At 32.8% G+C, this 24,915-nt stretch overlaps 1 protein-coding gene across 4 annotated transcripts in view; it reads right to left on the bottom strand.

Moving 5' to 3' along the window:
• GRIK2 (glutamate ionotropic receptor kainate type subunit 2) overlaps positions 1 to 24,915 on the bottom strand; it is a 681,135-nt gene that overhangs the window by 230,871 nt on the left and 425,349 nt on the right. The window lies entirely within an intron of this gene.

The following is a 24,915-nucleotide window of genomic DNA, read 5'->3' on the forward strand; positions in this document are numbered from 1 at the left end:
CTATCATTACAATATCCCAAGTTGATTTATAACCTTTATCAATATCTGATGTGTTATTTTAGTGGGATCTATTGAAAAAGAATGAAAAAACTCATTGCCTAATTACCTAGCACATGCAAAGAATTAGAAATTTTTATATATATTATCACATTTTTTAACAACTATGAAAATTACAACTAATACATTTACTTATAGGAAAAAAGTAATAGCTTATTTTAGAACATATATAAAAAACTAACATTTATCAGGAACATATTCATTATGTTGGCCATCTACTTTGATGCAGCCCTCCTCTTTCTAAAAGAAAAATCCAAGTAATAAAGTTCATGATATGAAAGAGAAAACCAATAATGAATGCCTAAACATGTAATTTTATATGTCAATAAATGGTATAAAATCATAAAATCGAGAAACATTATACAGAAAAACTGGAAGATACTTAATAAGATAAGAGAAGATAAGACAATAAAGTAATAAGTGTGGAATTCCTTTTGAGGAGATGAGAGTTGAGGTAGAAGTTAAAAAAAAGAAGAGTCTAGTCATTTGAAAATCTGAAAGAAGAGCTTTTTAGGCCAAGACACAGCAAGTAAAAGCCCTGAGATCAAAATGACACTGGACTGTTCCAAAAAAGGGACACCAGCCATCAATGAAGGGATTAACTGAAAACAAACAAACAAACAAAACAAAACAAACAAATGAAAAAATCCCTATAGACGCAAACAATAGTAGGGTGATTATTAAGACTATTTCACATTGGTCATTCTTCAAGAAAAGTTAAATTCTTTTTCTAGATCATATGTCTATGAATAGATACAAAAACTAAAAAGAAGAAAAGTAGAGATTTTAACTCAGGTTATTTAAATTCCAGGATATATACTTTCCTCACTATTTTATATAGCTTTCCATACCATAAGATTATTTGTGAAAAGTTTATATATGCTAAATTTTTAGATGCAATTAGGTTAAACATCTAGAAATCAAATTAATATGTAACTAAATTCAAAGCTAAATATTTGGGTTTATCATAAGGCAACAAAATAGTCTTGTCTAATTTTTATGTACCATGTGATCACATGAAAACTTTGTTCCTCATGGGTATACAGAGTACTAGAAAATGACATACTGTATTTTTCCACCTTTTGGGTTATTATATCTATATTTCTTCTACTTTTCCAGGCCTCTTAGTCTTTTAAGTTAGATAACATATTACCTAACAGTTTAAATGCCCCTGTTACCCTGAAAAGAAGGGTTACTACAACTAAACAGCTATCCTGAGCTCAGCAGTCATATTCAGGCATTTCAGGTGTATTCTTTTTCTGGTTCTCCTACATGACTTTTGAATTCTTTTACCATAATATTTACCATATTAAATAGTGAGAGGTAATTTATATGTATATCTTCTGTACTAGACATGAACAATTTATATGGCAAGATAGTTCCTTAAATTTGCATCAGTAATACCAGACATCGCCAGGTTTACAAAAAAAAAAAAATTGCTCTGGTCAACTGAGTAAAACAAGAGAACTTGAACTTGAAGAGGTAGTTTCCCCTGCGAGGTTATAGTATGGTAGAAACAAATCCTCAGGTCCCTAACCCATGAGCAGAGGGTTAGAGGCTTGAGAAGAACACACCATATTCCCCTGCAGAAGAGGGGATAGCCTAAGAATTTAGGGTTGGTGGAATGGGAATCAAAAGAATTACCTTGGTTCAATAAATTATCTCTAACAAATTCAAACTTTGGTCTCAGTTTCTGACTTATAAATAAGTGAATATATACTTTCTTTTAAATTTAAAAGCCACAAACGAACCATTTTTCAAGCTTCCTGCACTAATGCCACCATCTTCTATTTTCCAAGCACTTCGTGTCAAGTCCTATTCTGAGCGCTTCCCTTAGATTAACTCATTTATTTCTCATTACCACCAGGTGCAGTCAGTAATATTATTTTTTTTTACAGATGAAGTAACTGAGGACAGGGGTGTTAAGTATTTTTTGCCTAAGGTTAACAACAATTATCATACAATTCAAGTAGTCAGACTGCTAGACCACTTACCACCACACTATAATTCCCACATTAAAAAATTCCTAGTGATCATTTCCAAAAACCATGAAAATGCAGAATTTTATATTGCACATTAGATAATGTAATATGTATTTCATGTATTTATTATTATTTTTAATAACTGGGATTAGCCACTGATCTATACTGCAGGCAAAAATGGTGATACATTTATTCATTAATCAATGCAATCAAAACAACATTGTAGAAACAAAGTAAATATATAATCCAGAAAATTCACTTTCTACATCACAAATTATCTCCTTTACAAATATGAATATGTGTTTTTAACATAAAAGTACAGAATTTGCGAAAATAGCATAGTTTAAATTCATCAGATTTAGGTACTAATACATATATAAAAATGATCTTATTTTCCTATTTGCACTGTTAAATCACCATTGTCTCTATTTTAACTTTTTGTTTCAAAATCCTTATGGCATATTTTTAATACAAATTCACTTGCCCACTGGGGAAAAATATGATATAAGCTAGTGATTACTTATGAGTGCATGAGGCATGTGAGGGATATATGTGTTTAAGGTACAAACAGAGCAAAAATTTCAAAAATTATTATGCTATTTAAATACTATTAATCTAGCCTGATCGGTGGTGTGCAGTGGATAAAGCATCAGCCTGGGACACAGAGGTCCCAGGTTAAAACTTTGAGGTCACAGCTTGAGCACATGCTACTCTGGCTTGAAACCAGCTCACCAGCTTGATCACAGGGTCACCAGCTTGAGCATGGGATCATAAACATGACCCCATGGTCGCTGGCTTGAGACCAAAGGTCACTGATTTGAAACCCACGGTCACTGGTTTGAACCCAAGGTCACTGGCTTGAGCAAGGGGTCAGTGGCTCAGCTGGAACTCCTTAGTGAAGGTACATATGAGAAAACAATCAGTGAACAACTACCGTGATGCAACTATGAGTTGATGTTTCTTATCTCTCTCTCTTTCTGTCTGTCTATCCCTCTCTCTGTCTCTTTCACTAAAATTATTAATTAATTAAAAAATAAAAATAAATTAATCTAGCTTTTAGTAATAACCATCTAACTCATCTAACTTATTAACAGATTTTCTTCATCTATAATCTATAAGAAAACTTCCATCACAGGCAAATGAATTGATGATCCCTGTGAGAGTCAAAAGCTTATTTAGATATACATATATTTTTAAGTTTATTTAGAATATTAATTTTAACGGGATGACTTTAGTCAACTAGAGTACATAGATTTAGAGAAAACATCTCCAGGTCATTTTGACATTCGATTATGTTGTATACACATCACCCAAAGTCAAATCATCTTCTGTCACCTTTTATTTGGTTTTCTTTATGCCTGTCCCTTTTCTCTACCTCCCTTCCTCTCCTCCTTTTCCCTCCCCCTGGCAACCACTGCACAAATGAAATAAGATATATATATATATTTTAAAACAGTTTCATATCACAAGAAAAAATTATGTGGTATGATTGTGTCTTTTTTAGTATTTATGGATTTCAGCAATGTCAAATATCATTCTTCCTATATTTAATTCTGGCAAGACACAGTGTTCCAGCTGTGATTCCTATCTCCAGTTACACTGTGCCACAAGATAGTTTACACCGAGTTATGACTCTCTTTTAAACTCTCTTTCTGTTTCACACAGCACAAGGATAAATAATAACCTCACAGAATAAAAGAAAAATGGTAGCAGAAGCAATTACTATACCACACATTGAGTTCAGTGAATAATATGATAAACCTCTCCAGGACAACTTCACTGATTTCTCATATAGTCTTAAATCTCCACATCAGCATTTACTAGAGGTAAAGGCACTTCATTCTACTGGCATCTGTAATAAAGATTTGTCAGCATTTCCACTATCAACCCCAGTTTTAAAGAACCCAATAACTCATATATTTTTATCTGCATTAGATGGGAAGTCGGCACAGAATAAACCTAAAATGAAGTTCTGAAAATTTGAAATATGTTTTAGGTTCAGGGGAACAAAATGGTTTATTTAAATATAATAAAGCTTTATGATTATAAGTATATAACTCATACATCTCTCCACTCTACAGAAAACTAAATTAGCTTCTTCATGTGTTAACCCTTCAACTATATCATTTTACTCATAATATTTAAATAGCAAGGACATAAAAACATAAATTCATTTTATATGACATGTACACCTTGCTATAACAATAATAAAATTAAACTATGTAACTAATTTCTTTATTCAAACATGTACTGCACTTTTATTATGAACTAGTTTCCCTGATATACAACAGTTAAAAAAAAATTTAAAAAAACAATACTTAAACGTACCTCCCCTAATGAAACTTCCAATCTAGTGATGAATTTGAGATTCTTATCTATTTCATATAATCCTATATTATTGACATGGCTACTCTGTTTCATTAATTACTAAAATAAAACATCACTTCAGAGTACATTTCTAAGAAACATAACTCTGTGTTTGTGTGTGTGTGTGTGTGTGTGTGTGTGTGTGTGTCTTGTTTTACAGCATTCTGGTAAACCTCAAGACCTATAATATTTTTTTTAGAAGAAAGAAATAGATATCCAGTTAGCCTCAGTTGGTTCTGAATTTACCCTTATGACCAGAAAACTTAAAATAAGTTTTTGGCAACCAGTTGAAACTCCTATTGACTATGGGTAACAATATCCTCAATAAAAAATAATAGTAATGTATATTTTATGCATTTATATTGTTCATGGCTCCTAATTTTTCCTTAATGAAAATAAGGTTAACAAAAACAAAACAAAACATCTTTTTTATAGCATTATTATAAAATAAATTTCCAGATTTTAAGACTTAAAGCTAAGCTGTTTATATTTTCCCCAAAATTTTATTTTTTTTAATTTTCTGAGCCTTATGTTCATAGTTTTTATTTCTTATAACTGTCCTTACACTGAAAGTGCCGACACGTAGTAGCAGAGCAAATTGCTTTTGAAAGAGTGTGAAGATCAAGGTAGGTGCTGAGTAGTTGATCAGAAGTAGAAGGTTAATGGATGACCAACATGAAGGGCAAGGGCAATGATGCTGCTGAAGCTGCCTCTACAGGAAGGTGAGACAGCTCTTTAAAACTGTAGAACTTGCACCTTAATATGACAAAATGTAAAAGAAAAAACCAAGCATAAACATTTTGCCTTAGAATGCTCAAGAGAATACTAAGTGGAAAATTATGCTTTAAAACAGGAGATAAAGGATGAAAGGACATTATCATCTACAGCAATGTTAAGAAGATGGATATTTCTTTAACAAATAAGTTATTGTAACTATCTGATCATGGCCTATTTCATTGTTCTAATAAGCAACACCCCTGGTTAGATTAAGAACGTGTAATGTATCATGTAACTGAAAAAAAAGCAGATTATGATAATAATAGAACTGCCTCCCTAATGATAATATATGCTTTCAAATGGAAAAATTTGATTTTAACTGGCCATTACTAACTCTGTATAGAATAGTGAACTAAGTAAAAATGACAACTCCAAAATAATCAATGTATTATCATGGTCTTTTTTTAAATTTTTTTAGATGAGAGGAGGGAAGACAGTGAAGCAGACTCCCACATGTGCCACAACTAGGATCCACTCAGCAATCCAATGTAGGGCCAATGCTCAAGTACCAAGCTATTTTTAGTGCCTGAGGCTGATGCACTCCAACAGAGCTATCCTCAATGCCCAGGCCACACTCGAACCAACTGAGCCACTGGTTGCAAGAGTAAAAGAGGGATAGAAGAGGGAGAGAGAGGAAGGAGAAGCAGATGGTTGCTTCTCCTGTGTGCCTTGACCAGGTATCAAACCTAGGATGTCCATACACTGAGCCAGTGCTCTTTCTACTGAGCCAACCAAGCAGGGCTTGCAACCACCCAGCTCTTCCATTGCAGAACTAAAACAGCCATAGAAGCTATGAAAACTGTCAGAGATTTAAACAATCAATTGTTTTAGGTACTTTGGAATTTAATATAACCCTGTTTCTAATAACTAGCAGAATGCTCTGTGCAGAATTTTGCTGTAAGACTTCTCTGGCATATCAATTTTCCCTGTTACTACTATCTTCCACTCCCCAATTCTGCAGCAGCCTTGAAGAAGGCAGCCTACATTCCTGGTGTAGGTTGTGAGTACCGTAGGGAACAGTTGGGCTTATTCTCAAAAAAGGGATTTTAGTGTTTTGACTGTGTGATTGTTCCCTGAAGGATCTGCTTAAGGGCTTGACCTTGTTTTGCCTACATAAGAGGTTCCTGGCATCTTAAGCTGCTTCATAGATAATGCTGTCATAAGCATGTAAAGGCAACTATAATAGCCACTACCTCCAGAGCAAGAGATGATAGATGATAGCAGGGGCAGGAAGTTGATGAACCAAACTGCCTGGAACAGAAGAGGCTGGAGAAGGAGATACTTGAAAAACTTAAGTCTATTAAAAAGTTCAACATATTCAAAGAAATCTATATTCAAAGGAAACCATAGACATGCCTATGGCATGCTGTATGATGCGATAAACTTGAGAGGACTTAAGCATTTACCTCTGGCTGAGCTTCTGGCTCAGTGCAAGCAGAAAGGGAGAAAGTAAACTTGTAAACTACCTGGCTAAGCAACAAAGAATTGCTCTATACACAATTAAACTATAAAAATGGGAAAAATTTTTATTTTTCTTATTTTGTTTCAAGAGTTTAAAGAAATCTTAGTAAAGTCATTATAAGACCACAACTAACCTCACAAACATAGACTTTATTGGCCATACTTAACAAAGAATATAGACTTTAGAAAATTAGCTCAGCAAGGCCACTACGCAAGCAAACGACAACCATCAAAAACAATAACAATTCCTCAATGAGGAGATGGGGTCTAATTTACAGGATTGTTACATTATAACAATGTAACAATTATACATTACACATGCAAAATGTCCACATTTTGACAAAAATTTATGAGGTATGGAAGGAAACAAAAAAATACAGCCCACTTATAAGAACTGTCCTGACAGAGAGCAGCCACTGGACCTACTAGAAAAGACTTAAATCAACTGTTTTAAATATAATCAAAGGGATAAAAGAAACCAAAGACAAAATACTGAAAGGAGCTATGTGAATAATGTCTCACCAGAGAACAATAATAAATAAATAAAAATTATATGAAGGAACCAAATACAAATTATGTAACTGAAAATTACAAGAACTACAATAAAAAATTCACTGGTAGGGTTCAACAGCAGATTTAAACAAGAAAAAAAAACAATCAGTTGTTTTTTTTTTACTAGAGACAGGTCAACTGAAATAATTCAGTGTGAAGAGCAGAAAGAAAACGAGTGAGGTCAAATGCATGGAGCCTAAGAGACTGTGGAACACTATCAAATGGATTGACAAATGCACTATGAGATTCCCAGGAGGACAGGAGTGAGAAAGGGAGCCAGAAAGTATATCTGAGACAATAATGGCCAAGTTCTCAAATTTAATAAATCATAGTATACAGAAAACTCAATTAATTCTAAGTAGAATAAACCAAAAGTGGTCCACAGCAAGGTATTATAATCAAACTGCTGAAAGACAAAGAGAAAAATTTTGAAAGCAGCAAGAGTAAAATGGTTTGCCATGAACAATAATGTTTAATATGATGTCAATTCTCATCAGAAACCATGGAGATTTTACAGCACTAAAAGAAAACATTGTCAATATCCAATAAAACGATCTTTCAAAGATGAAGGTGAAATTAAGATATTCTCAGATAAAATTTAAAGGATTTTGCTGCCAGTAGACTTGTCATACAAGAAATATGAAAGGAGGTTCTTTGAGTTGAAATAAAGGAACATCAGACAGTAAATTTTAGTCATAGGAATTTTTTTTAAATACAGAAAAAGGTAACTATATAAGTAAATATGAATGCATATTACATTTATTTTTAGTTTGTAACTTCTTTTTCATATATTTAAAAATGGATGAAACAATAATGATAAATTTATGGTAATAGGCATATATTTATATATAAAGATGCAATTGTGATAACAATGTAGAGGAACAGAGCTATATAGAAAGTTTTTACATACTATTGAAACTAATTTGCTATTAATTCTAACCAGATGGCTACAAATTCAAATATTAAATGTAATTCCTATAATAACCACTAGGAAATTCAGTAAAATATATATAGTGAAAGAAAAGAGAAGGGTATCAAAACAGTACACAGCAAAAAATCAATTAAATGTAAAACAAGGCAGCAGTAAAAAAGTAAATGAATAAAACATATAAACTACATATAAAAACACATAGCAAAGGAAATAAGTCTTTCAACATCAGTAATTAATTAAATGTAGATGTGTTAAATTTTCCAAATACAAGACAATACTTAGAATATTAAAAAAACTAACATATATGATTCAAATATATGTTGTCCATAAGAGACTAATTTTAGGTCCAGAGACACGAATATGTTGAAAGTTAAAGAATGAAAACTATATTCCATGAAAATAGTATCAATTTGTCAAGAAGATATATCAAATATAAGTATGTAAGCACCGAAAAACAGGGCCCAAAAATATATAAAGCAAATAAAAGACAAAATTTAGGTAGAAAAAAACAGTGATATAAGTTGCATATAGAACATTTTTCAGGATAGTCCATATGTCAGGCCATAAAATTAGTCTCAATAAATTTTAAAAGGTTAAAATTACAAACTATTTTCTCTAATACCAATTAAATTAGAAATCAATAACAGAAACAAAGCTGGAAAATTTATAAATATGTGGAAATGGAATAATACAGTTCACAGATGTGTTACAGGCAGAAGAATTTGGAAGAGAAACTAGAATAGTACTTTGTTACAAGTGAAAACAAAAGCAGAATGTTTCAAAATCTGTTTAATGGAGTGGAAGAAGAGTTCTAAAGAAAATTTATGGCTATAAATGCTTATATTAAAATGAAGAAAGATTTTAAATCAATAACAAATTCATACCTTAAAGAACTAGAAAAGTAAGATCAAACTAAACACAAACATGTAGAAGAAATGTTTACTGTATATATACTACATATATACAGTATATCTATATCAATATCTATCTATCTATAAAAACAGCATAATAGTAAAGAGAATCAATGGAACCAAAATTTGGTTCTTTGAAAAGATGAACAAAAGTGACAAGTCTTTATAGACCAACCAAAAAAAAACTAGAGAGGTCTCAAGTAAAAGAACGGGATATTGTTATTAACCTTAAAAAAATAATAGATTTATAGGGGAGTTATAAGAACAATTGTACTCTAACAAATTAGATAATCCAAATGAAATGGACAAATTTTTAGAAATATACAACTACTGAAACTGACTCAATAAGAAATAGGATATCTGAATATACCTTTAGCAAATAAAGAGATTAAATTGTTAATCAAAAACCTACCAATCAAAAAAATTTTAAAAAGTCCAGAACCAGATGACTTCCCTGGTAAATTCTACCATCATTTAAAAGACGACTTTACACTAATTCTTGTCAAACTTTTCCAAAAAATAGAAGATGAAGAAACATTTCTTAATTCATTTGAGGTCAGCCTTATCCTGATACCAAACCAGACAAACTCTTTTTTTATACCTTTATTTATTTATTTACTTACTTATTTTTCATATAGAGAGGAAAGGAGAAAAAGAGAAAGAGAAGGAAAGAGATAGATAGATAGATAGATAGATAGATAGATAGATAGATAGATAGATAGATAGATAGATGATAGATAGATGTCAATTTGTTTTTCCACTTATGCATTAATTGGTTCATTCTTCTATGTGCCCTAACTGGGAATTGAACCCACAATCTTGGCATATAGACACAATATCTTGACCACTGAGTTATCAATCCAGGGCTTAAAAACTCTTACAATAAGGCCCTGGCTGGTTGGCTCAGTGGTAGAGCGTCAGCCTGGCGTGCAGGAGTCCTGGGTTCGATTCCCGGCCAGGGCACACAGGAGAAGCGCCCATCTGCTTCTCTCCTCCTCCCCCTCTCCTTCCTCTCTGTCTCTCTCTTCCCCTCCCACAGCTGAGGCTCTATTGGAGCAAAGTTGGCTCGGACGCTGAGGATGGCTCTATAGCCTCTGCCTCAGGCGCTAGAACGGCTCTGGATGCAACAGAGCAATGCCCCAGATGGGCAGAGCATCGCCCCCTAGTGGGCATGCTAGGTGGATCCCGGTCGGGTGCATGCAGGAGTCTGTCTGACTTCCTCCCCGTTTCCAACTTCAGAAAAATAGAAAAAACAAACAAACAAAAAAACCTCTTCACAATAAAATCAAATTATAGCCTGATATTTCTTAAGAATATAGATGAAAAAATCCTCTCCCTGGCCAGTTGGCTCACTGGTAGAGTGTTGGCCTGGTGTGCAGAAGTCCCAGGTTCGATTCCTGGCCAGGGCACACAGGAGAAGCGCCCATCTGCTTCTCCACCCCTCCCCTTCTCCTTCCTCTCTGTCTCTCTCTTCCCCTCCCACAGCTGAGGCTCCATTGGAGCAAAGATGGCCCAGGCGCTGAGGATGGCTCTGTGGCCTCTGCCTCAGGCACTAGAATGGCTCTGGTTGCAACAGAGCGACGTCCCAGAGTGGCAGAACATCGCCCCCTGGTGGGCATACCAGGTGGGTCCCGGTCGGGCGCATGTGGGAGTCTGTCTGACTGCCTCCCTGTTTCCAGCTTTGGAAAAATGCAAAATAAATAAATAAATAAATAAATAAATAAATAAATCCTCAACAAAATACAGACAAACCAAATCCAGCAACATGTCCAAAGAATTATTTATATATTTTGATCAAGTTTTTTTTTAATCTAGAAATTCAAGAATGGTTCAATTTGAAAGTCAAATAACATAATACACAAAATTGATAGTCTAAAAGAGAAAGGTCCCATGATCACCTCAGTTTTGTATATAAAAGGCATTTGACAAAATTTAACAGCTTTCTTGATTCAAAAAAATACTTAACAAAAGAATAGAAAGATTTCTTCAACATGCTAAGGGAATACCAACAGAAGACATTATACTTAGTAGTAAAAGACTAAAAAATTTCACCCTAAGGTAACAAAAATAAATAAATACAAGATCATCATGGAATCTATATATTGCATATTGATACAGTAGAACTGAAAAATCCAAAAAGAAAAATAACAATTCAGCCTGACCAGGCAGTGGCATAGTGGATAGAATGTCAGACTGGGACGTGGAGGACCCAGCTTCAAAACCTCAAGGTTGCAGGATTGAGTGCAAGCTCATCTGGCTTGAGTGAGTGGTCACTGGCTTGAGCATGAGATCATAAAACATGAACTCATGGTCACTGGCTTGAGCCCAGACATCTCTGGATTGAAGCCCAAGGTCGCTAGCTTGAGTCTAAGGTCACTGGCTTGAGCAAGGGGTCACTGCTCTGCTCTAGTCCCTCGGTCAAGAAACATATATATGAGAAAGCAATCAGTGAACATGTAAGGATACTAAGGAGCCACGATGAAGCACTGATGCTTCTCATATCTCTCCCTGTCTGTACCTATCTGTCCTTCTCTCTGTCTCTGTCTCTGTCACACACACAAAAAAGAAAACAATTCAATTTACAAATGTATTTATTTTAAAAATTACTTGGTAGTAAGTGTAACCAAGGAGGTACATGATTTGTAAATTGAAAATTAAAAAATAGAAGAAAGGAAAGAATATCTACATAAATAGAAAGACATTTTATGATCATGGATGGGAAGACATAATATTGTTAATATAGCAATAATTCCCAAAGTAATGTGGAAATTCAATGCAGTCATCAAACATCCCACACTCTTTTTGCAGAAATGTAAAAGCTAATCCTAATTAGGTCACTTATTATATGATTTTATTTATTTGAAATAATGTAGACTAGGCAAACCATAGAAACAGAAACCAAATTAATTGTTGCCAGGGGCTGGCCTTAGGGAGGAATTGGCAGTGAAAGCTTAATGGATACAGAGTTTCTTTTTGAAGATGAAAATAATATGGAACAAGATAATGATGATGATAGCTCAACAATATGAGTGTACTAAAAGCTACTGAATTGTATATTTTAAAACAGTGAGAATGGTGATTTTATATTGTGAATTTTATCTCAACAAATAAAACAAAATAATCATATAGACAAAAATATATGACTATTCCTCTGTTCTTAGTTTACCAAAATCTGTGAAGAATAAATAAATGAAATATCTCTTGTGTCCTCAAATTGCTATGGTATACTATTTAGATAAAAACAACTTATAGCAATATAATTTATGTAGTAAAGTGTACAGGGTGGAGCAAAAGTGAGCGTTAGTTGCTTGTATGAAAAATAATGAAATAATTAATAAATAATACAATAATATACACTGTGTTTCGTGTACTCACAATTATAAACCTACTTTTTCTCAACCCTGTATGTATGTACTAGAATTGTACTTTACCAGTATTTGTGGACAATTACATTTATTCTACTACTTTGATCTGACATGCCACTGTTAAAAACAGACACTCACCCTGGCCAGTTGGCTCAGTGGTAGAGCGTCGGCCTGGCGTGCGGAAGTCCCGAGTTCGATTCCCGGCCAGGGCACACAGGAGAAGCACCCATCTGCTTCTCCACCCCTCCCCCTCTCCTTCCTCTCTGTCTCTCTCTTCTCCTCCCGCAGCCAAGGCTCCATTGGAGCAAAGATGGCCCGGGCGCTGGGGATGGCTCCTTGGCCTCTGCCCCAGGCGCTAGAGTGTCTCTGGTCGCGACAGAGCGACGCCCGGGATGGGCAGAGCATCGCCCCCTGGTGGGCGTGCCGGGTGGATCCCGGTCGGGCGCATGCGGGAGTCTGTCTGACTGCCTCCCATTTCCAGCTTCAGAAAAATACAAAAAACAAAAAACAAAACAGACACTCCTTCCCAACTACAGTCCCATTCACAAGCTGCACAATACATCTAGAAGTAGTATAACCACCAATTTTTCTCCCAATAATTATAATAGGTATATCTAGGGAGTGATTATTTTTTCTTAATTCTGTTTAAAATTTTTTTGATATCTATTCCTTGTTTTTGGCTTTTCTCAACACTGGAAGTTTAGTGAGTAATAGCAAAATAAAATAATTGTCCCTCTAAGCACAGAATTATGGAAGCTATTCTGTGGTCAACACCATGTTCAAAAAGAAAATTCATATTTAGATATAATTTCTCAAATCTTTTATTTTACTTTATCCCATTCTCTTTAAGAACATGCTTTCACTTTTTACTTTTAGATTATCTTGCAAAGGCTGCCTTTATTTTCTCCTTGATTATTCTCTATGAAATGAATAAACTAGTTCTATTAATATCTATCTATTTGTTCCTTCACTCAATAACCAGTTTTAGAGGCTCATAATATTCTAGTCATTGCTCTATGTCATGAAGATGAGGAGACTAATACGACATGGTACCTATTCTTGAGCAAAACAGTCCAGTGAAAGAGATGAAAAGTAAATAGATAAGTACAATGTGAAGTCACAAGAAATGGCATTTGAGTTCAGTTCTCAGTCCTGTTTATACATTAAATTATTGTATAAATTAAATTAAATTTTACAATTAAAATTATAATACTGATATCTAGCCTCCACCTCCAGATCATGATCTACTTTATCTAGAGTGCTCCCTAGGCATCATTCCTCTTAAACCTTTGTAGATGATTATAATGTGCGGTTGAACAGTTGCATGAGTGTGTGTCCCATGTAGTTATACAAGGCCCAACATTTTGAAGGACCCTGTGCTAGGTTAACTACTCTACTGTTGATTTTAAAAATTCTTAATAGTTTTTTAACAAAAGACTGTCATGTTCATTTCACACTGAGAGCGGAAATTATGAAGCCAGTCATATATGCAATGAGGAATAAGAACTCCTGAGTTAAACAAAGAAATAGAGTAAATGAAAATATTTTGGAGGGAGAAAATGATTCATGTGATGCTGGAAAGAATAAATAGCTGGATGATTTAAGGGAAAGAGAGTGTGGAGCAAGAAAGATAGGGAGAGATACTATCATAAAAATCTAATTTAGGAAAAAAAAACTTTTTCCTATAAAATTCTGAGAAACTATCTAGATATAATCACTGTTGATTATCAGGGCTTCAATTCATATCCTGCTTAGAATGGCCTTCCCTTTCCTGAGATTATTTTTCAGCATCTATCTAAAAGCAATTTTGATATAGGAAATGAAGTTGAGAATTTTTCCCCCAGCATTCTCCCTTTAGGTATTTTTTCACTTCTTAAACATTGTATAAATTTGAATGTATGTTGGGGAGAAGAAAAAGCAAACTGAAAAGAGGAAGACATTTGTCAAATGTCTATAATATGGAATATTCAATCATTAAAATTCTGTGTCTAATAATTTAATGCAACAATTTGAGTTTGGAGGTTCTTGAGTCTTAAAAAGGCGGACTCAACATTAGCATCCTCTGGTTCTACTTAATATTTTCCCCAAAATTACAGAGATCAGCTAATAGAAACATGAATTAGAAACAAAAACTGATTACTAACTGGCTTTCTACCCTTGTCACACTGAAAGGGAATGATATATTGGCAAGCTTTTCAACATTCCTGAATAGGGATGTAAAATGCTCATAAGAAAATGTCCTTGTGCAATGAGGATTACCCATCAATGATCAGTAGTAGTTAGCAACACGTATCTGCTGAAATTTCTTTACATAATGAATGGTGAGTTTAACTTTCAGCCACTGCCCTTTGTAATCAATAAAATCAACAAATGTTTATTTAAAACCTATCATATAAAAGAAAATACCTTGCTTTAGGACAGAGTTGTTTCTCCTAAGCATCTCTAAATCTAGTTCAAAATACTTGCATAGAAAAATGTAAACTATAATGCAAGTTTTCATGTAAGTACCCAAGGAATAAATTGTATAGATAAGAGGACCATTAGGTGACAGCAAAAGGAAAGTAAAAATGTTCCAAGGTCTTTAGATAAATCATCCTAGAGGAAAGACCATTAGAGAAATGGATTGTAGAATGAGAACACATTAGATAAATGGGGAGAAATAAGAGTTGTTCAGGTAAGAAAAATGAAATGAGAAAAGGTACACAGAATAATTTCACTGGCACATGGCTCAAAGAAGAGGAATGGTGGTTCCTAAGAGGAAGATGTTTATAAACATGGTTAAAAAAATGTGAGCAGTATTCATTACTTTATAATTTATGAGTTACTTTGAATCCATTCAAAATTATCATTTACAGATACTACTATGTTGGAAACTATGCTATGTATTTTCTAAATTTTTACTCCTAGTATAAACTTCGAGTTGCACTTCATCATTATTACCCTCATTATAAAGTTAAGGTGACTACCCAAGGTAAATCATCTAATAAATGGCAGACTTATAATTCAAACTTAGATTTTCTAACTTCCACTTGTCCTTTAAACTGGCAGAAAGTCCATTTTCAGTAACAAATTAAATTCAGATACTGTGTCAATTAAATATAGGAAAGGTTAGCTCCTCTGCAAAGTGTCGGTGGGGTAGGCAGTCATGGATTAAATTCATGTAGGTAAATTCCTTCACAGATGTCAATGAGGGCTTCAAAGTTGTTGTGGTTTAATTTAGTGTTGTCTATAGTGTATTGTTCTTGACAATTATCATACAAGTTTTATTTTCAAAAAAATTATGCAATCAAAAGTATTTGGGATAGCCACAATACATATAAACTTGCTAAAGATTCAGTAATAAAACAAAAAACAAAAAACAATAAATTTGGCTTAACCCAGTTTTTCCCAAATCTACTTAACCACAGAATAGTTGTAGGAGTTATCTGTATCACATACTTATCAGAACTGTGAAGCACACTGAAATTCTGATGTAACCAATTAATAATCAGAGTATTATTGCTACAGAGCAGAGAAACTGCAGGCAGTATTATGAAAGTAGTTTCATTTCTAAGGACAGAGAGTATCGTATTTGTCAATAATTTCAAATATGAGTTCAAAGGAGGAAATATAAATTTAGATTTATTTTAAGGATACAAATCTGTGGAAAAATATTTGATGAGTATTGACTCTAATTATATTTGAATGCAGTATATTCTTCATATAATAAGAAATGTTTTCCAAACAGCTATGAGGCAAAAGCGTTGTTATTCCATTAGTTCTCAGATGAAGTGGTAAAAACCTTTTGTTTGTTTGAGCAATATGTTTACTCAAACAAGGTGATCAAAACAAATTCAAAGTTACTTTATGTTCATGTTTTATACTCAACTACCATGGAAATAAAGCTAAGAGATCTCAGAATACGAAATTTATAGGATTTAATTTTATAATATTTATAGTTATTCTTGTTTAGTTGTCTAATCAATGCCATAAATTAATGGCATAAATGCCTTATGTAATGATACACCTAATAAAATATTTATACATTGACTTATATGGATGAGCACCTGGAGACACATCTATTATTCTGTTCTTTTAGACAAAGAGCACTAACTTTAGTGATTCAGTAGAGCAAATTACAGATATGTTTTCTGCCAAAGGAAGAGGTCAGTATTTTTCTTTTTGATTCATGGTGCTGGGTTTAACTGGAGCCAGAATACAGTCTGACATTAATAGCACTAGTTAAATCTCAAACAAAGAGAAGCAAATAGGAATCAATGTCAAATAATCAAGTTGTGATTGAACATACAGAGATCAGGACTTAAGAATCAGGTATTGATCAGAAAGTGAAGTTAGGTTGGAAGTACCTGACATAACTTAGGACTTACTTACTTGAAAGTCTTGTAATTGTCATCCAATACCTCTCAATATAGATAAGGGACCCTTGAGCTTGACTCAAAAGAGAGTATATGTATACGTTATCTATCTATATATATTTTCACCTAACCCAAACTCTTATCTTCCTTGGGAAGCCTTAATTTCTAATTGTTTGTCAAGCCAAACAGAATAGAGCTGATTCATGACAACATCAACAGACGTATTAAGAAAGAAAGAAATGTGCAGTAGTGCAGATTCACTAAAAAACACATATGTGCTCTCTAAGGAACAATAGTATCAATATTCATAATGCCAACTAACTTCTATTCTGATAACTCCAAATATCATATTGAGTAAGAACCATTCTCTTCAGCTATAGAATTACATGTCTAACTGCCAACCAGATAATAAACCATAGAAAAATAAAATGCAATATGCCCAATATTAAATTCTTGTATTATCCCAATTGTTTTTTTACATCATTCTTTTTCCAGTCGTGTTTACCAAAATTAAAAAAAAAAAAATCTTCCTAATTTATTTTGAATTAATTTTGAAACTGTTACTAGATATACCCCATTCTTCACCATATATATTTTGTGAGTCTGATTTTCTTCCCCCACACCCTGCAAATACTGCCAGAGTTTGAACCTTATCAACTCTCATGCCTGCACTGTTCTCTTGGCTGGTCTCACCAAATACTATCTCATTAACTACATACAATTCTATTAGATGAGTTTTGAATAATCCCAATTGATCATATTTTATGCACCTAAAATCCTTCAAAAATGCCCCCTTATAAATAGCATAAACTAAATACCTTCAGGAGACCAACAAAGGCCTTCTACAGTCCTGTGCCTGCCTGCTCTCCCTCTCTCATCACTTCTCTGGCACATAATCTCTGCCCTAGATGTAGTGGGCTACTTATTGCTATTAATATTCTCTATACTCTTTTATATGTCTGTGCCTTCAAACATACTTTTCCTACTGTCTGAAATATCTTGCATTCATTCTTCACAGAATAATTTCTTACTCTTGAACCAAACACAATGGATTTGTGGAAAGCAGGCACTGACGTCCCTAACCTAACTCTTTACCAAATTGGTTCTGAGGCTATTGAAATATGTATATATAAATATAAAAACTCACAAGAGTAAAAAATAAAAGTAACAGAATCTTGCTAAAGGTTGTTGGTGCAGAATTTAGATATGTAAGAAATCATGTGCGGAAAGTAATTGGTAGGTTGTAGGCAGTGCTGTAAAAAACATGGGGCAAGAGCATCAACATGTCATCAAAAAGGGCTTCATTTTACTTAAGAGATAAAGCATGTCTTACAAGAAATAAATTGGAAATAGAGAAGAGAAAGGGCTGGCTATTGGTGATGAATACTGTTTAACAAAGAAGAATGGATTCTTAGAATAAAAAAAGTAAGTACAAAATTCACTCTATTTTCATATTGACAGTCACACCATTGCAACATTCTGTTGACATTAGCAGAGCAGGGTGGTCAAGCTGGCCAAGATGGCCTGACTCAACTGGTTGGAATTGAGTCCCAGTGACTGAACTTGGAGCTAAAATCTAGAGGTCTAAATTAAAGTTTTTATCAGTCAAAAGCAAGTTCTCCAAACTATTTTCCCTTCGTGATTGAGGATGCCAGCAGCCAGGTTGGTGTCACCCAGCCTATGAGCTGTGGTGCTCCTTTCAGAAATTATTAAACATAGATAATAGATATAAGTATTTTTAGATGAAAAGTCATATTTCTCCCCGAACACTCCATAGTGCAGTTCACCTGTGGGTAATTCTTCACTTGCACATAAAGAGTCCATTGCTTTTAATGATGAGTTACTCTAAAGCAGGGGTAGTCAACCTTTTTATACCTACCGCCCACTTTTGTATCTCTGATAGTAGTAAAATTTTCTAACCACCCACCAGTTCAAAGATAATGGGGATTTATAAAGTAGGAAAGTAACTTTATAAAATTTATAAAGCAGAGTTACAGCAAGTTAAAGCATATAATAATAATTACTTACCAAGTATTTTATGTCTGATTTTCACTAAGTTTGGCAGAATAAATCTTTATGAAACAACTTACTATAGTTAAATCTATGTTTTTATTTATACTTTGGTTGCTCTGCTACCATCCACCAGGAAAGCTGGAATGCCCACTAGTGGGCAGTAAGGATCAGGCTGACTACCACTGCAAAGTGTAAATGGATATTTGAGAAAATTTGAATGAAGACTTCATCAAGACAGAAACAAAACAGAAGAATACAAACCACAAATAAGAAAGAAAAAATATAAGAAATAGATAACAACTTGAAAAACAAATTTTAATGAATAAAAGTTACTGTTAAGAAAACCCAAACCTTGTAAAAATCTTAAAAATTAAAAATATAACAGAATTTAAAATAAATAAAACTCACTTAAAAATGAGCTTCGAAGCTATTTCTGAAAAGACCTGAAGAAACTTTAAATGCATATGACTAAGTTAAAGATAATTAGAAAAGACTACTTACAGTATGGTTCCAACTATATTGCATTCTGAAAAAGGCAAAACTATGCAAACAGTAAAAAGATCAGTGGTTGCCAAGAGTTAAAGAGGTTGAGAAAGGAAGAGCACAGAAAATACTCTGTGAAATTGACACTACTCTAAATAAACTAAATCTTAAAATTAGAGAGAGAGAGAGAGAGGAAGGAAGGAAGGAAGGAAGGAAGGAAGGAAGGAAGGAAGGAAGGAAGGAAGGAAGGAAGGGGAAGAAAAGAAGGAAAAGAAAGAAAGGAAAAGAAAGAAAGAAAGAAAGAAAGAAAGAAAGAAAGAAAGAAAGAAAGAAAGAAAGAAAGAAAGAAAGAAAGAAAGAAAGAAAGAAAGAAAGGAAGAAAGAAAGGAAGGAAGGAAGAAAGAGAAAAAGGAAGAAAGAAAGAGAAAAAGGAAGAAAGAAGAGAGGGAAGAACAGGAAGAAAAAGATGGCTAAAAAACAAAGTTGAGTAACTTTCAGAAAGTAGAATAAAAATAAAAACAAGATAAAATACAGATAAAATTAGAGGATTATTAGCATTATCAGGGGAGATTGCAAACAATAGAAATGCTACAGTCTCGTCAATTAAATTAAATTTAGCTACGTACCTGGGCACCAATGTATAAAACAAACAAAAACTATCTAATGTGATTAGAAGTCTAACAGTCAGTTAATAGACATCCAGAGAATTAGACAATGAAAAAAAGGCAGAGAGGAAATCATCAAATAAATAATACATATTAAGAAAAATATCATAACTAAAGAACATGAGTTTCCAAAGTGAATTATTCCAATAAGATTATGGACCTGAACTGTTGAATAAAAATATAATGCCAGCCACATTAAAAACCATATATGTAATTTAAAATTTTCTAGTAGTCACATTTAAAAAAGTAACAATAACAAGCAATTTTAATATTTTATTTAATATAACCTAATATAACCAAAATATTATCATGTCAATATATAATCAACATAAAATCAAGATATTTTACATTATTTTTTATATCAGGTCCTTGAAAACCAGTGCTTATTTTGTACTTACAGCATAGTTTTATTCCTCTGACTAAATTTCAAACAGCTTTGTTGGAAAGCACAGATCTAGACTCTAGAGAATGTTCTATATAATGAATTTTTAAAAGTTACACATCCCAGGACACTTTATTAGTGAAATACACAAGCTTTAGGAATAAAAAGATGATCTTAAAATTGTCCACAGTAAAGATATTAGGACACACACTAAGGATGAAGGATAAGAATGATCATGCAAAACTGTGCTCGAACAGGAAGAGAAGACACATGGAGCAACATGTGTCTTCAACCTACACTTCCATCCACAGGAGGCAATGTTTAAACCTGCACTATAAAATAAATGATAAAATCACTCAGGAAAAATGAAATCATAAGATCTAGGAAATGGGTTCCAGCAAATGAGAAAGATGAGTAGGATTCACAGGATGATGGTGAAAGGAAGTCCCAGATTACAGCTGAGTAAAAGGCCTAACGAAAAAATACAAAGTCCCTTAAGACAAAAAAGAAACTCATAGTGAATCTGGTACCCCTCGCTGATATTAAGAAAAATATTTTTAGTGTTTGTTAAGATCATTTTAGGATGAATTGATATTTTTGCAGAAAGTTGGCAAATACATTTTAAAAATAACTTTTCTAGACTGAATCTAGCCTCCATTTCTCATAAAAATAAAGTGCAACCACATACCTGCTAATAAAATATATATTTCTGTTATGAATCTGAAAAGAACATTATCTAGCAATAACCCTTTGCTCCTCACCTCGAAATGGGAATATCACTTTTGGTTTTGTTGATTACCAAAGCATTACATCATCAATATTAAAAAATATAATAAAAAATGTGGAAATTAGAAAAAAATAAATATAGGGGTGGACAAAAGTAGGTTTACAGTTAAAATAAAATTAAATAATAAAATAATTAGTAAATAATACAAGAATAATTATTTCACATACTCATATACTCACTGCTATAAACCTATTTTAGAGAACAGTAAATGCTGTGGAACTAGTTCCCTCTTTTTAAATGTAGTTAGCATAACAATGGCATAAAAAGCAAACAAAATAATTAAATATTGTATCTTAAGAACAGTCACTGTCAAATATACCTAAAAACAATAAACGAAATAAAGCAGTCTATTAAACAATTTTTCAGCCAAAATCAATAATAGTTTATTTCTAGAATACAACTATATTTACTATTCAGAATTGGATGACCAATGTATTCAGTAACATTTAGTGCTCCTTCTTGAAATATCATGGGAAAATGAGAAATAAAAACTCTTTTGAAAGGAAATTTATTATTATAATTAATAATGAGAAAAGAAAATACCATTAAAGCAAACAAAAAACAGATTTAGAGAGAAATGTCCTCACCAAATGCAAATAAGACAAAGAAAAGCAATTAAAAATTAGTAAAGGAAGAGATAGAATTATAACTATACATAAAATGCATGATTAAATATGTAAATAACCAAGTAAAATTAATTATAGATCTCTTAAATATAAAAATATTTTCCTAAAGTGACTTAAAATATGGGAAGCATTCAAAAACAAATTATTTTCCTGTTTTTATGACATAAAAACATAAAATCACATTGTTTCAATTCATAATTAGGGTCTACAAATATTAGAAGATAATCAGGAAACTGTCCCCATGAGCTTTATTTTATTTGGTGGATATGCTACTGAAATGATGGCATATGGTCTCCTTTTAACTTTAGTTTATAATATTACCATTTTCATTGTTTTTCTGGGGTTTTTTTCCTAAATATTCACTGTAAATTTTATTGGAAAATTAAGAAGTATATATTTTACAGTGTTAATGAGAACAGTTGCCATTATAAACATCTAGTGAGCACTTTGATTACAGATTTTTAGATAATTCTAATTATTTGAACTATAAAACCAATACCACAATTAATAAGTTGGAGCACCAGTACTGAAATAGTAGATGAAGGATGAAAAACAGAATTCAATTAAACAGGAAACACAGCTTTTAATGAAAGGAAAATTTATCTTTTGTTCCTTCAGCTTCCATTTTTCTTTAGATCTGACTGGGAAACATCACAAGTAGCTTTTCTACTGTAACTATCCTTCCCAAGCCTCCTGCTCGGCAGCTGGCAGAGGGGTGTCAGGCCATCTGCCAAGTGAGGAGCCAGCCCTGGTCAAAACTTCCAAATAAAATGGAGAACCAATTTTCTTGTGTCCTAACTTTTAAACAGTTTGCATTATTTTTTCTTCTGAAATGGTTGGTTGTTCTTACATTTATCCAAAATTGCTTCAAATATAAATCTTATTTTTGATTATTTAAGAAAATTTCCTAGACACATTTTTATGATTGTAAGAAATAATAGAAACTTTTAGAACTTTATTCATAATTTATGAACATTTGGTTAATGAGTATAAAAAACTGTGAATTATTCTTGAAAGATAATTTAAAAAGAGAATAATTCTGTATTATGAAAAAATATATTTAAGTGTTAATTTAGTTGACCATGTTTGAAGATTCTTTCAAAAGAATTTCAGAAGTAAATATTATTATATTATATATAAGTGATTCATTTATAAGGTATTTGTATTAATTTAAAATGGTATTTTTAAACCTGATGAGAATTAACAAGAAAACAGTATCATTAAAATTTGTTAATATCACTTGGTTTTATACCTTCATATACTATCCAAGGCCTAGAGACAATTTCAAGCTTGTAATTTCACTTCTTTGAATAAATACCACCACTAATCAAAATTACATTTTAGTCATCCTAAAGTAGTCATTTTCTTTTTCTTATCTAAATTAAGGAAGGTTCACAAACATATGTAGTAAACTTTGATCTTAAAAATGAATAGGGATCATTTAAGGGAAGTAGTTAATAATCTTAACTACTAGTATTTCATTACATTTTAATGATTCCTACTACCCTAAATGCTGCCAGAAAATACATAGGAAGTTAACTGGACAGACCAAAAAAAAAAAAAACCAAACAAAAAAATACAATCTTCCAATTCACAGTCACAAAAATTATCAACAAAAACAATAAATGATAGATAAGTGTAAATAAAAATTACACAGCTGATTGTTATTACTCCATTGACAGAAACGACAGACATTTCTTTTTTCAGCATCTGCCTTGTTCCAACTGTTGTGCTTTTACCACTGTAAAGCTAAGAAAGGTCTTGCCATTGTCTGAATCCTGGTCTTTCAGCGTCCTTCTATTCACCAGCTCTTAAACTCTGAATTCTGCCATCCTTAATTAGCATTCATGTCAGTTGCCTATGGTGCACTACAGGTTATCACAATTGGGAGTGAGAATACTAGTAAGAAACAGTAAAAAACCTAGCAGTTACCATCAGAACAACTTAATGTCTTCAAAGAAAGGCAATACTAAGGATGACTGGTTTGTTAAAAACAAAAGCTATTAATGAGAGACTCTCCATATAAGCTCATACACTGTTCGCTTGCCTGAACAACTAACCCTATTTTGATACCACAAGACATTATTAAAAAGGCACTTTCACTTAAACTTTCTGGAGAGAAAATGAATAACAATCATCTGGGGCTTTCATTTTAAAGCAATGTTTCAACCTAACTTTGTAATAAGCCATATTTATTATTTACCTTTTACTTAAAAAAAATCAAGTGCACGTGGAGGAGTTCTACAAAGTCTCTTTTATTTTCCTTCCTTTTATCCTATGTTGCAAGCCCAAACAAATCCTTCACTACACTACTTCAGACACAATCACCACATTCTGGTTGCTGCAAACCGTTTTTAACTCCTTTCAAAAGAGTAACTTTACAGAATTTACAAAATATACCAAAAATTTAAATCTTTATTGCCTGTAATTATCATGTTGTTTTTACTTCATATTTATAAAAAATCTGGTATTTGGGACAGTTAGAAAATCTTCTTTCTGTCTGGCATGTAATATTTAATCACCTGAAATTGTAGCAAATCCTGTGTAATAGGTTGGAATTAACTTTCAAAAACAGGGCTAAAGTTTGCCAGTTGTTCTGTTCATCAACATTTAAGGAAAGATACTGATGTCAGAGCAATTAAGAGTTTAAAGAAAAATTTGGCTTAGTGATTTTTATTAATTTTTATGTGAAAAATATTTATATTTTAGTAAAAATTGGTATGCTATTAAACTTCTTTACTTGATTGAATTATCAGCTCAGATTGGATGTCTTGATTGTTACTGCATTGCGGCTGGTATTTGTATTTTGGCCATTAAATATTTCATTAGCTTAATTCACACGTGAAAGAGTCAAGAGGGTGGGAAAGCTGAAGCTCAAATCAATCAAATGTGCCATTTCACTGCTCTTCCAGGAAAAGGTTTGATGGGAAAGGAGACTGCACCTTTAGCTAATCTCCAAATTGCATTTCATTGCTGATCAAATTTATTATCTTCTTACATGCATAATTAAGTTTTGAGTATATGAAAGTTATTGCCAACGTGTCCATTCAAACATGACTAACAGGCCTTGTTACTCCCTTTCCAACATCCCTATCATGTTCTCTGGCGATGTTAACACCCTTGCCTCTTAGGCTTTTAACCTGAAAGTATTCATTCACTTCCTTAATTGTTTTTGCCCCACATCTAAACCATCTCCAAGAA

Source organism: Saccopteryx leptura, chromosome 1 (genome assembly GCF_036850995.1).
Source record: "Saccopteryx leptura isolate mSacLep1 chromosome 1, mSacLep1_pri_phased_curated, whole genome shotgun sequence".
NCBI lineage: Eukaryota > Metazoa > Chordata > Mammalia > Chiroptera > Emballonuridae > Saccopteryx > Saccopteryx leptura.